Source organism: Adiantum capillus-veneris, chromosome 9 (genome assembly GCF_014529385.1).
Source record: "Adiantum capillus-veneris isolate H3 chromosome 9, ASM1452938v2, whole genome shotgun sequence".
In the NCBI taxonomy this organism is placed as follows: domain Eukaryota; kingdom Viridiplantae; phylum Streptophyta; class Polypodiopsida; order Polypodiales; family Pteridaceae; genus Adiantum; species Adiantum capillus-veneris.
Genome location: NC_140939.1, coordinates 55,366,007 through 55,380,350, shown reverse-complemented (window position 1 = coordinate 55,380,350; position 14,344 = coordinate 55,366,007).

Below are 14,344 nucleotides of genomic sequence, written 5' to 3'. Positions count from 1 at the left end.
TGTGCACTTACAATTGGTATTAGGGCACTATGTTCGGAAAGCGCACTACAAGCGCAACCACATGGCAATACAATAGAGCACCAGCCTATCCAGTAACCGTGCATCAAATTAGCATCCACAATGGCTACAAAATCAGCCCGTATACATGCCAAAACGCCAACTGCCACAACGCTGTGTACACAAATCTCTCTAACAACAACAAAGTACACGTGTCTCGTATGCAACACTGCACAGCCAACCACTGAGCATAACATGCTCACAATATCTGCCAAGACCCGCAAATCTATGGCCAATAGATAACTTGCACGGCAAATACAAAAGATCAAACCACGCTCTCACAATCTGCAAATCATAGAACCAAAATGCCACTTGTATCTACAACGAGAACCTGTACGTCACCAGAAACTGCTCCCACATGAGAGAAATTGTCCCTACACCTACTATGGCTAGCCGGTTGCTAGCACACACATGCCAAAGCTATGGGCTATCCTACTCTACACTCACCAAAAGAAGGTGAAACATGAGGTAATCTGTGCCGATCTGGGAAAGGACTCCACCTGTAGTGCTGATGCCGACAACTATGCTCTGAAATTAAAAATTTCAGAATACACACGATGCTGCATAAAATTTTGTGGTCAAAATTAGTTCAAAATAGGCACCACCATTGCGTCTAGAACGTGCCAAAACCTTGGGATAGAGTCTTGGGTTGCACAGTTCTGAATCCGTGTGAGGGAGTTATGCCCAAAAATGTGTTTTCGAGCCAAAAAACACACCTGTGGAAATCAATTTTTGCAAATCTCTTGCAAGTGTGGCTGCAAATAACCATACACACATGCCATACACTCTCCCCTCAAGCTTGGTAATGTCCCTCAAGCTTCCATGAGCTCAGATCTGTTGCATCACAATCTCTCTCCGCCATAGCCGAGCTCCGAGCTCAAGGCACTGTCATACTCCACTGCACCACCACCGCCGTAGCTCTGATACCAGTTGTTGGAGATCAAGGGAGCGAAGACAAGACACACAAGAGAGGGAAGGGAAGAGAGCACGCACGATGTGGGTGGAGCTTCACTCTGTGTCAACTGTGTGTGAGTGAGCCCCTTATTCATATGTATATAAAGAATAAGGTATGAACACATGTGGGCGGTCGGACACTAACTGGTCCCCGGGTGCAGGCATTGTACTTGAGGTTTTGTTCAATTTATAGGGGAGATTCTGTCAGATTTTTCCCAGAGTTCTCGCCATAATTTGATTCTTAGCCATTCACTTATGGTTGCAGATATGTGTGAAAGTGAGAGGCGACGGTCTCGTTCTTGCTGATACTTGTGTTGTTGGCATTGTGGTCACACATGGCATAGTAGATGCCGTTGTTTCAGACGTATAAGACAACAACAAATATCTATGCGTGATGAAGATACGGCTTTGACATAGGTTAGAGAGGCAGTCCCAATGGCAGTCTATGCCAGTGACGGTGATGTCACGCTTGCCTCCACTGTACGTCTTGTAGATTTGTCTATGGTTCGAACACTTTCTCCACAGTGGTTACTAGATAGTGATGCTTCTTTCCATGTCACACCATGTCGTGAGTGGTTTAGCACATTTTCTAGTGGGAGACTTGGTTGTGTGCACTTGGCCGACGGTTCGGCGTTTGATATAGAGGGTGCAGGAGATGTTTGTTTGTCTTTGCCTATTGGTGCATCATACACGCTACGTCATGTGCGCTATGTTCCTCAACTGAGATAGAGCTTGATCTCAATGAGATAGTTGGCACCTTTTGGTTTTCAAATAATCCTTAGAGAGCAGTCTTTCCAGATGCATTGCGGTTCATTAGTGATTGCCAGAGGAGCCCGCAACGGCCTGGTATATCCTATGCATGTGTCTAACGTTCGAGATAGCGTAGTCTTGGTTTTGTTGCAGCCATGTTTGGAGCGAGAGACAAGGCGTGTCTCTTTTGTGGATGTGTTGCATGGAGAGCAAGTTGTGCATTTGTCTTGTGGTGACGTTCACGTAGACAGTGGTATCTCTGGGGATGCACACCTTGGTTAGTCATCCATTGAGGCGACATCAGTTGAGCCAGAGATCGATGCATTGTTCTATGATGTGTCTGATACGTTTGAAGGCGATAATGTCCTTCAAACAGCTGTGTGTGATTGCAGCGGTGCTGAATTTTTGGTTTTGCAGTCATTCTCAGTAGATATGCCTTTGCCAGACGATGCTCACATGGTGATGCATAGTCAGGTGGTTCCTGATGAGGATGCATATGGCACTGAGGTTGATGACAGGGATAGGTTGGCACACATAGTGCATGTTTCATCGGCTTTTGGGTCTCTCATGTCTGGCATTTTGTTCTTGAGACCTGATCTTGCTTATGCGGTTGGTGCATTTGTAGTGGGAGTTGTCAGTCGTGCGATGACTGACATTGACATTGTGCATTGTGGAGCCATGCAGGTCGTCACTTGATACCTGCATGAGGAGTCTCATCGTAGCTCTAGTCCTAGTGGTATGCATGTTGCCTTGACACTAGAGCATGTTTGGAGTGAGCCAGTGGGCAAGAGCTGTCTTCTCTCACCTCTTGTATATACTAGTTGTAGGCTAGTCTTCTTGCCACTTATCGACACACAACCTTTAGTGGGAGAATGTTAGGTAAAGGTGGTGTGCCTCACCATGCTTTGCCCGTGTCCGTCGGCCAGTGTCCAATTGCCCACATTCATCTCCTTATTCTTTATACATACAAACAATAAGGAGCTCTCACTCACATTCTCACATAGTGCTCACACAGTGAGATTTGGGAGCTCCACCCCACATGTTGTGTCGTGCTCTCTCCCCCCTTTGCACTCTATGCATGCACATCGCATTTGCGCACTTACATATGGCACTATCGAAGAAGCTGATATGAGCAATAAAATTCACGAAGACATTGTGGGCTAATGAAAGCCTTGGAGAGGCCTTGCTGATACGTATACCAAATGTGGTGCCCTTACAAAGGAAGGGCCGAGGGCCACCCAAAAATGATACCCATCAAAGGCCGCCCAAAGACAAGGGCCAATGGCCGCCCAAGGCTAAGGGCATTGAGGAAATAAGTGAAAGGGTGGGAAAAATAAAAGAGGGATGGCGGCAGGCAGCGAGAAAAGCTAAGAGAGGACTGAAGGTGAGCTCGCGGCGGCCGAGGAGAAGCTTGAATGTAGACAATCATGAAGTGAACTCTGTTTGCTGTGTCATGGCGCCCATTTTTGGCTCCACTCTTGCCATGTTTGACGCTGTCCACAATCCGCTGATTGCCACGTCATCAAGAGGATTCACGTGCCACATCAGTCACAGTGCGGTGACTGATGGGTTGAGGCAAAAATAGGGTGATAAGAAAAGGGGTTATGAGTGAAGAAAAGGGGATTCGAGGAGGAGGGGGGAAGCCATCGAGGAAGAAGGGAGAAGGAAGAAACTTCAGAGCGATCTCTCTCTCTCTCTCTCTCTCTCTCTTTCTCGTGCATGAGCAAGGGACTCGACCTAAAGAAGCAAGAGGAAAGCACAAGGAAGGGCAAGCAAGGAGTTGCTCTCTCTCTCTTTCTCTCTCTCTCTCTCTCTCTCTCTCTCTCTTTCGTAGACAAGCAAGCAGGAAGTGTCTCTCTCTCGTCGAGCATAAGTCAAGCATAAGGAAGAGGGAACTATCTCCCTCAAGAGTAAGCAAAACAAGGCAAGGGGAGGCGATCTCTCTCTCGGCTAAGTAAGGGTGTAAAGCTTGAGGGATGGTGCTAAATAGGGAAATTGAAGGCAAAAGAAAAGGAGAAATTGTGTAGAGCTTTCTAGAGCTCTTGACAACTTAAGGGTAGATCGAAAGAGAAATTTGAAGCTTATTATTGGTAACTGAAGCAATGGAAGGAGTGTAAGAGCAGGCTAAAGAAGGCACTCATAGAAGTTTTATGAGAACAATCAAAGGAATGGGAGTAGTGCAGAGAGCTCTTGAAGGTAGTTGAAGCAGATAAAGAGACAGGAGAGAATTTTCATCATCGTCATCAGCTTGAATATTGATTAATCATCTTGTTAAGTCTCGGTGTCGTTAATGGCCCGGTTAATCTTGTAAAACGGGAGCTTAAACTCCTAGTTATCAGATGATCCAAGTGACAGTGCTACTAACATCCCACCTTGGCTACCGATTAAAATGTACTCAGAGCTTGAATCGATGAATTGAAGATTAGGGTGATTGCCAAAGCCATATGCATTTGTTTTTCTTATTCTCTCTCACACCTCTCATAGCCAGAAGCCATATGCATTTGTTTTTCTTATTCTCTCTCACACCTTCCGGCTTACGTTTCAAACACATATGCCTCGACAGCAGGACCCTTCTCTTATGGAGTGCCATGTCAGTAGTGTTGTCCACTGTCTAGAAAGATGCCCGAGGGCTGTTGGCTATTGCCACCTTGTACCCGTTTGATGCCCAAAACCGTCAGCTGCACACCTGGATGCGTCCACAACAACGTCACTTAAAGGTCTCCATGGCCACATAGAAGGGGAGGCTTCTCTCCTTCTCTCTTCACAACCACAAGGAATACATGCTAGGGTATATATACCCCTCAGCTCAACTTGGTGCGTCCATGTGGGATACTAAGCGCGATACGTGGCACCTCCTTAGCTCATTGCTCCCCAAGACTCAAAAAATCCCCCCAAAGTCACCACCAACACCTTTTTCCTCCAAGATTCAGGGCGTTGTCATTTTTTGCCCATTAGCCCGATGACTGAGCCGCTGTCGTGCAGATTTTCTCCCATGCTTAGAAAGATACTGGGAAGATGCACATCGAGCTTACTTGAAGCTTACTTGATTATTGATAAGTGTTCAGGGCTTGGTAACTAGCTACCTTTATCAGTAATGTATGCCAGATGCGCCTTAAAAGGGCCAACAGATGCCTTCATGATGCTAAAAAATAGTATACTTAAGTGAGCACATATGGGAGTTTATGATCTTGAAATGTAGTGCTTGCAGTGCTCTACCGGTCTGTCTTTGTGGATCGTCGATTGGAGCTACGGTGAGGAAGTTATGTCAGTTTGAAGTTTAAGTTGATGGAGATGCATACCGGATTAGGCAACTGTAGCTAAGAGGTTTGAGACGAAGTGAATGCATGGGCCTAAAGTGCTCACTTTGTGGAGTGTGTCGATCTTTTCAGATCAGTGATTAGAGTTACAGTAACCAAGATATCGCCAGATAAAATTTCACTAGGGCCGTATCAATCTGGTCGCCTTGGTCGGTGTGCCATCTAGGAATTTTTGACTTCGACCAAGTTTTGGAACGTTATCTTTTGCGGTGCACTGATTATTATATATGCGAGAGGACTTGAACTTGGCACTACTTTAGTCCATAACTGTGTCATCACTGTGCTTGGCAATGCTTTGATCTGAACTTATAATGCTAATTGATACGCAATCCAATTGTTTGCAAGCAAATGCCTTGGATGAATTATATGCCAAATGTGGTGCCGTATGGAAGCACATAAGGTTTTTGAAGAGCTTCATGTCCGGAATGACGTCTCTTGGAATGCAATGATTGCAAGGAATGCCCAACATAGATGCAGCAAGGAGCTTTGGGCTATTTTCACTGAGTGCGAAGGGAATGCCTACCGAATGGTTTGCTTAACGATGCTTTGTCTCGTTCACGGACAAGTAAAGGCAACTCTCTCTCTTTCTCTTGAAGATAAACAAGGAGTCGGAGGAAGAGAGGAGCTAGGAGTCGGAGAAGAAGGGGCAAAGGGGAGACTCTTTCCCTCGTACTCAAAGCTAACAGAAACATCTCTCTCTCGCTCTCAAAGCGTAGCAAAGAGGTCGAAGCTAAGCAAGGTGGATCTCTCTCTCTCTTGCAGAGAGGAAACCATTCCTGATCAAGCATATAAGTAGTAAGAAGTGGACTTGGCGACACAGGGGAGGTTTTTGTGAAAAAATAATTATAATTAGCCCTATGTTCATCAACACAGATCACCGACAGACATTTTGAATCAATGCAGGCTAAACTAATTTGGCCTAGATTTTGTAAATGGGAGCTTAAACTCCTTAATTTGCAATTAATTAAGTTATCAGTGTTGTTGACAACACTGGCTTTTCTATTGTGCGTTGGATTTTGTCAGCATCATAAAGTTCAATTATCATGACACTTTGTTCCCGTTTCGAAGAGGTTACTTGACAATTGTGCGGTGTGGTGCATCTTTTTTTTCTCTCTTCTTCCACAACTAGCAGCCCGGTGCTAAGCGGCTCATGTTTCGAACACATATCCCCCGTCCCCCGACATCTTTGGTAAAGATGGAGATGCCAGAACAATTGAAGCAGTTTATTGATGATTTCAATTTTGATGGATTTGATAAAAATCTAGCAGTTATAGAATTACCAAGAGTGATGGAATTAGTTCATTGTTGGAATTAGGGTTGCAGAGAAACACACACAGCTTGGAGAAGACGAAGGAAGCTCAAGGCACACAATAGAGAGTATATTACTTAGTGTGCAATGGAAAGATAGATAGCCCTAGAGTGATGGGCGTATATACAATGCACGGGGGAAAAAACCTCCTAAAGAGGGAAAAAATGCCCCGGCGGTCCTAGTGTGTTCACACACATCACTACCACATGTATATGGTAACAAATCCCCCCTGGAGTGATGCGGTGAACGAGAGCTGGCACATGAGTAAAGGGAAGTGCCATGCCCTGAGGACAGGATCAGTCCACAAAGGGGAGTAAGCCCAAAGCTTTGCGGAAAGCTTCAAGCTTCTCACGAGACAATGCCTTTGTGAAAAGATCTGCAAGGTTGTCCTGTGTTGGCACATAAGCCAAGCTGATCTCTCCTGCTGAGAGCCTCTCCCTGACATAGTGGTAATGCACCTCAATGTGCTTTGTGCGAGCATGAAAAACTGGGTTCCTCGCAAGTGCCAATGCGCTCTGACTGTCAGTGTAGATAGTGTTGGCAGTGTCCTGTCCAACACCCAAGTCAGCCATAAGGCGTTTGAGCCATACACACTCAACCGTAGTTGTGAAGACTGCCCTGTACTCAGCCTCACAACTCGAAGTGGCCACAGTAGGTTGCTTCTTGCTCAACCATGATATACATGAACTGCCAAGCATGAAACAAAAACCACTTGTGGACACTCGCGTGTCAAAACAACCAGCCCAATCTGAGTCCGAAAAAGCATGTAAGTCTGGCGGCAATGATCCCCCCTTGGGATAAAACAAGCCAAGATGTAAAGTGCCACTAAGGTAGCGGAAAATCCTCTTGACAGCCTGCCAATGCTTAGACCCTGGGCTATGCATAAATCTGCTGACCTGCGAGACTGTAAACTGAATATCTGGCCTCGTGTTGCATACATAAATGAGGCAGCCAACAGCAGTTTGGTAAAGAGTGACATCAGCAGGATCGCCAGCATCATGTAGACTCAACTTCAAACCTGTTTCCATGGGAGTGGCAATAGGTTTGCAATCCTCAAGTCCAAACTTACATAGCAATGTCTCTATGTAACTTTTCTGACACAAGGCAATACCACCATCACACTGCTTAAACTGTATACCCAAGTAATGATGCAACAGCCCCAAATCTTTCATCTTGAAAGTAGCATTCAAATCAGCCTTAAATTCAGCAATATGTCTCTCATTTGGTCCAGTGATCAGCAAATCATCAACATAAAGAACCACAATGAGAAATACATCATCCTCACGCTTTACATACAATGTGCTTTCTGTTGGACTGTTACGAAAGCCTCGTTTAACCAAATGAGTGTCAGCTTTCTCATACCAAGCACGAGGAGATTGCTTCAACCCATACAAAGCCTTCTTACATTTGCACACTTTGTCCTCTTGTCCTTTTATGACAAAACCGCGAGGCTGCGTTACATAAACTTCCTCAAATATGTCACCATTCAAGAAAGCAGTAACAATGTCTGATTGATGTACATCCCAACCAAAATGAGCTGCCAATGCACATAGAAAACGCACAGTAGTCATACGACAAGTGGGAGCAAAAGTCTCTTCATAATCTATGCCTTTTTGTTGTGCATAACCCTTTGCAACAAGTCGAGCCTTATGGCGATCGATCTCACCATCCGGCTTGCGTTTCAACTTGTAAACCCACTTCGTACCAATGGCCTTTTTGCCAGGAGGCAAATCACATAAAGTCCATGTGTCATTCTCTATAAGTGCATCATATTCTGATTTCATGGCAGCAATCCAATTTTCTGAATTCTGTGCTTCATCAAAAGACAGAGGCTCCTCAACATCATGTAAACTAGACACAGCCAAAGCATAACAATCTGATGCATAAGATGCATGGCGAGAGCCTGAACGAGTACGACTAGATAAAGGTGCATCCAATTTACTGTCACGCAATGTATGCACCAGCCATTTTGGCATACCTCTAGCCTGCTCATTTTCAGCCCTTTCCTCATCAAGTACATCATGTAATTCTGCATCAGTAATAGGCTGTTCTAAAACATTTTCAGAAACCCCCATAGGCTGTACATTTGCCTCATTGGAACTTACATTCGTATTTCCACCACTGAAAAGAGGCAACAAAGTGTCATAAATGTCCTGTGAGCTTACATTACTGTCTCTAGTACATGACAGCAAGGGTTGAACAGAATCTTCCACAAACACTACATCCCGTGAAACCAGAATACGTTTTGTTTGCGGATGATACAACCTGTAACCTTTGCTTTCAGCACTATAACCAACAAAAATACATTTGACAGCCTTATCATCCAATTTTCTGCGCTGCACTTGTGGCACCAAAGCATATGCCAAACAGCCAAAAACACGCATGTGCTCAATAGAAGGTTTTCTATCATGCCATGCTTCATATGGAGTAATAGACTGCAAAGCTTTCGTAGGACACCTGTTAAGTACATAAGTGGCACACATGATGGCCTCAAGCCAAAAAGAATGCGGCAAAGCTTGACTTTTGACCATACATCGTGCCATTTCCGTTAGTGACCTGTTTTTCCTCTCAGCAACACCATTTTGCTGAGGTGTATAAGGCACTGTACATTGGTGTTTTATCCCACGACTAGCCAGAAATGCATTAAATTCATGAGACATATACTCCCCCCCTCGATCGGAACGGAGGGTGCCCATAGTACATTTTAAGACATTTTCAGCCATAGCCAAAAATTGTTTGAAGCACATAAAAACTTCGGACTTTGCTTTAAGCGGAAATACCCATGCATGCCTAGAGTAATCATCAATGAAAGTCACGAAGTACAGGTAATTGCCCAAGGACGGAGTTTGCATGGGCCCACAAACATCACTATGCACAAGCTGCAACCTGCATGTGGCCCTAACTGAACCATCCTTTGGAAACTTAGAACGCTGCATTTTACCCAGAATACAGCCTTCACAAACATGTTTGATAGGTGCTTCAAGAGGCGGCAAAGAAGCAACCATATCAGATTTCTGCAAACGCAGCAAACTGGCAAAATTCAGATGACCAAAACGTGCATGCCAAAGTTTTGCATCTGAAATAGCCCTTGAATCTGCAACAGCATTTGCAAAATTTTGTCCACACTTGTCATACAAAGTGAGCTTATACAGCCCACGGCACAAAAGCCCAGATGCAACAATTTCATCACCAAAACTGAGATCATGAACTGTACATCTATCATCCACAAATTTGACTACAAGTCGAAGTCTAGCAAGTGCGGATACAGACAATAGATTTTTCTTGATCCCAGGTACATAAAGTGCATCAACAAGTGTGAAGGAACTGCCATTAGCAGCAGTGAGCACAATCTTTCCAACTCCCTGAACTGGATAAGAGGCGTTGTTGGCACAAGTGACTGAATTCCCATGAGGGACAGACTCGAGAGAGGTAAACAATTCACGATGTGAGGTAATGTGCTTTGTAGCACCACTGTCGAAATACCACACATGTGAATCTGCAGCAACTGACAAGCATGCATCATGGACAGCAGGATTGTAAGTGCACTCTGCGCTAAAAGCCCATTCTGCATCAACATCGGCATCACAATCTCCTTTCACAGAAGACTCAACAATGGCTGCATTTGTAGTGGAACCAGCATTTGCAGTGGAACCACCCTCTTTCTTCTTAGCCTCTTTGGCCTTCAACTTAGGACACGACTTGATCAAGTGATCATTGGCTTTACAATAATGGCAACGCATCTTCTTTTTGCCCTTATCACCAGAATTGCCAGACGAAGTGCTGCCAGCAGAAGCATTAGGAACAGAATTTTTGCCACTCGCAGCAGAACCATAAGAAGTGGCTGCATTACTGTTACCACCCTTTCTTTGAGAAGCAATAAAAGCCTGTTCAACTGCACGCTGCCTAGTCCTGTTTTTTCTAGAAAGTGACTCTTGCAACAGCAATGTGCATAATGCATCAAACTTGACAACTTCAGGATTTCCTTGGGTCATCAGTCTCCAAGTACTAGCAAAAGTCTGGTAGGAATCTGGTAAGGCATCAAGAACAGTCTGCACAAGGGAACTGTCAGAAATGACTTCACCTGCAGAAATGAGTTGCTCATTGATATCCTTGACACTAGCAAGGAAAGTGTCCATATCATCTTCCTCATGCATAATCTTTGACTCTAGCTCTTTACGCAGCAAAGCAATTTTAGCCTCATTGCGGCTTGCATAAAGACCTGCTAGAATATCCCAAGCCTGTTTTGCAGATTTTGCTGAACGGATGTGAGGAATAATGGTGCGCTTCACAGACAACGCAATCAATGCATGAGCCTGCGCATCCTTAACATCCCAACGAGCTTGTTCTACTGTAGGCAAAACAACTCTAACAGCTGCAATCCTTGCAGCAAGACCTGCAACATCCTCAATATCGCCTACATCTTCAGAACTAGGACGTACATCAATGCCCTGCACAATGTTCCAGACACCTTTTGACACAAGAACGTGTTGCATCATATAAGCCCACATAGGGTAGTTGTCCCCATCCAACCTGTCCTCAGCAACAAACATCTTGAACACATCTGTGTTGTTGTTGTCAGCCATGGTAAATGCTGCACCTGATGTGAAAACTGCCCGAAAATAGGAGAAATGGAGCGGGAACAACTTGTGCTATATAGCACAAACCGTAGAAGACTATAAGGCACCTGTTATGCAAAAAACTGCACTGACAGAAAATCTGCACAAAATGACGAAATAGCCTGTGCAGTACTGCCCGTAGTGGAAACGGAGGCCGAAATGAGCCCAAATCAAAATTATGAGCAGACCAAGCTCTTTGAGCTTTCCCAAAATATTTGTCGACCTGCGAACGCTTGCCAAAGCTCACTGAAATCGGAGAAAGTGAGCAGGCGTGTGCTGGAGCAGCTGGCGACTAAGCCCGGGAGGACGTGACCTGCTCTGATACCAATTGTTGGAATTAGGGTTGCAGAGAAACACACACAGCTTGGAGAAGACGAAGGAAGCTCAAGGCACACAATAGAGAGTATATTACTTAGTGTGCAATGGGAAGATAGATAGCCCTAGAGTGATGGGCGTATATACAATGCACGGGGGAAAAAACCTCCTAAAGAGGGAAAAAATGCCCCGGCGGTCCTAGTGTGTTCACACACATCACTACCACATGTATATGGTAACATTCATGATGTTTGCAGGAAGTAAAAGCCATGCAGATAAAAAAGCAGATGGATGATGTTGTAGAGCTAGCACTTGATGCTGTATGGGAGCAGTATCATAAATTTTCAGGGATATGATCCAGAAGGTTTTATTGCACGTTATGAAGCCGAGATGAAGAGTCGAAATGTTCTAGAAAGTTGGATGATTACAGCTTTTGAAGAGGTTGTAAATTCAGATTTTAAAAGGCAGGTTCAAGAACTCGTAGAAGCATATCCCACATGGTGGGACTATTTTGCAGTGGAATTTATTTGCGAAAGTTCAAGAATTCTAGATCTGGAAATAAAAGAGATTACTAAAGGAAGCCAGGTTGCCAGTAAAGGTGAAGGGGATCAGATGCAATTCCTTAACTATGATGAATTTTGGGAACATATTTCTGCAATAAGCAAAGCCAAAGCAAATGCAGAATTGGAAGTAGCAAATTCAATTTCAGAGGAGCATGTTTTGAGCAATGTGGACAAGGTAAACAATCTCGCATGGGCGGTACCTCCAATAATGGTTCCAATGAAGACATAGACTGTACAACAAGTGGTTCACAAGCTGCTGACCTTGACATGGGTTATTCTGAAGGACTTCATCAAGCAGATGAGCCTCTACAGGATATTACTAAAACTAGCAGCACTATAGCCGAGCAAGACAACATGTTTGCTACATATGAGTGCATAAATAAAGCTATTATATACATAGTAACTAATGAAGTGACCAAGATTGTGGACCCAGCACAGGATAAGCCTGAGGATGTCAATGAACCTATGATTTCTACTAACAATATGTTTGCAGATGCTGCTATCACAGAAGAGGATGCCATAATTGATGATTTATTGTCTAGATCTCAAGGAGATAATCATGACAATATAAAAGAGCTTTATGATACGTGTACCTCTTCAGAGGGGGTGCCAGATGAGCCAGTAAAAGGGAGTCAGTCTGCTCATGTGGATATTATGATGCTCTAGTGTGTGGGCAATTCTTTATTATTTCATTTGATCATGGGGGCTACTAAAGTGCAAAGTTGCAGATTTCAAGGATACCAAGTAGGCTGCATGGTACAAGGTTTTGTTTTTTAGCTTTATGATAAATTAGAAGAGTTTTGGTTATGCGATCAATAAGCTTACATGGCTAGCTTCCAGTTGACTTCTTTGGACAATTGATGAAGTATCTTCACATCTTTTGAGTTGGTTCTGCTACCAGAACTTGAAGTAAAGGACTTGACGGCTATTCCGTGTGCAGACAAAGTAAGGCATACTTGAGCTTGAGAAGGTTCCTCAAAGCGAGCTTGATGGTCAAGCTGTGTGCATCATAAACTGAAGCACTTGGGTCTAGCAGGGTTCACGAAACAGGTTTTCCATGATTGAATGCTTTGGAGATACAGCAGATACGGTTCATAGATTTCTGATGGGCAACTACCTAATGATTAATCTAAAACATTGATGATAGGGTATAAGCCTTATATTATTTTTTGTATGTCTACCAATTACATGAGTTTGATGATGGCAAAGAGTTTAAGCTACCTATAGCAGATGCAGATTGAAATGCAGTTGGCACGGACCGGAGACTGTGTGGGTTCAGAGGGGGTGGATGTCATGCATCTCTTCTTCCATGCTAAGAAAGATACCAAAAAGATGCACATCAAGCTTGCTTGAAGCTTACTTGATTATTGATCAGTGTTCAGGGCTTGGTAACAAACTACCTTTATCAGTAATGTATGCTAGATGCGCCTTAAAAGGGCCAATAGATTCCTTAATGATGTTAAAAAATAGCGTGCTTAAAGTGAGCACAGATGGGAGTTTATGATCTTGAACTATAGTGCTTGCAGTGCTCTACCGGTGTGTCTTTACAGCTCGTCGATTGGAGCTACGATGAGGAAGTTATGTTAGTTTGAAGTTTAAGTTGATGCAAATCCATACCGGATTGGGCAACTGTAGCTAAGAGGTTTGAGATGAAGTGAATGCATGGACCTAAAGTGCTCACTTTGTGGAGCGCTATCAAGAAGTCTTGCGTGCAGTGCCGGGAAGACACCGGGTCTCTAGCTGTGGGAGTTCGAAGCTGAGAATAAAGGCCAAAAGAAAGTAACCAAAATCACTTAAGCAGAAGCTGCTATAAACAAAGGGCCGGATGTTCCCTAATCACCGATCCTTGTAGATATGCACAAATCCTTATGATTTTTGAAGCTAATACCCAAGCTTGGTGACCAATTTCTGGAGTGGGTTGGGTAGATAAGTAGGTGGAGGTTCTGATCCCCCTCGCATAGCCCTTTCTCACCTGCCGCTCCTCCATTGCACTTGTGACCCATGACAAGGCATGACCCTGTTTGACAAGAAGCACTTGATTGCAACTGATAAGCACTGCTTCCTTTTGCAAGGCATTAGGTAAGCACCATTCATAGCTTGATTCAATGCGTCTCCTGATATACTCAGTGAGTCGCAATCTCCATGGAAGATAAGGCACCTCAAATTGCTATATAGCAAAAGCAAATCTGAAACCAATCCGATGCCCTCGATTTCCTTTGAACTGGTGTCATTATCATCTTCCCTTAGATTAGAGGAAGCACTTCAAGATGTGGGTAGTCGGCTAAGAGTCCTCAGTAGTAGCTACCAGCCGCCAGATGTAAAGCAGCCCTTCCCCGTACTATCTTGCTGCCAACCATCCCCTAGCTACTCGTGGCTGAGCCTCCCTTTTTTCCCCTTCCTCCTCTGCCTTTTTTCACAGATGCCCGTAGTCGACGGTATCTTCTGGATTTTTCTCGAACTCGC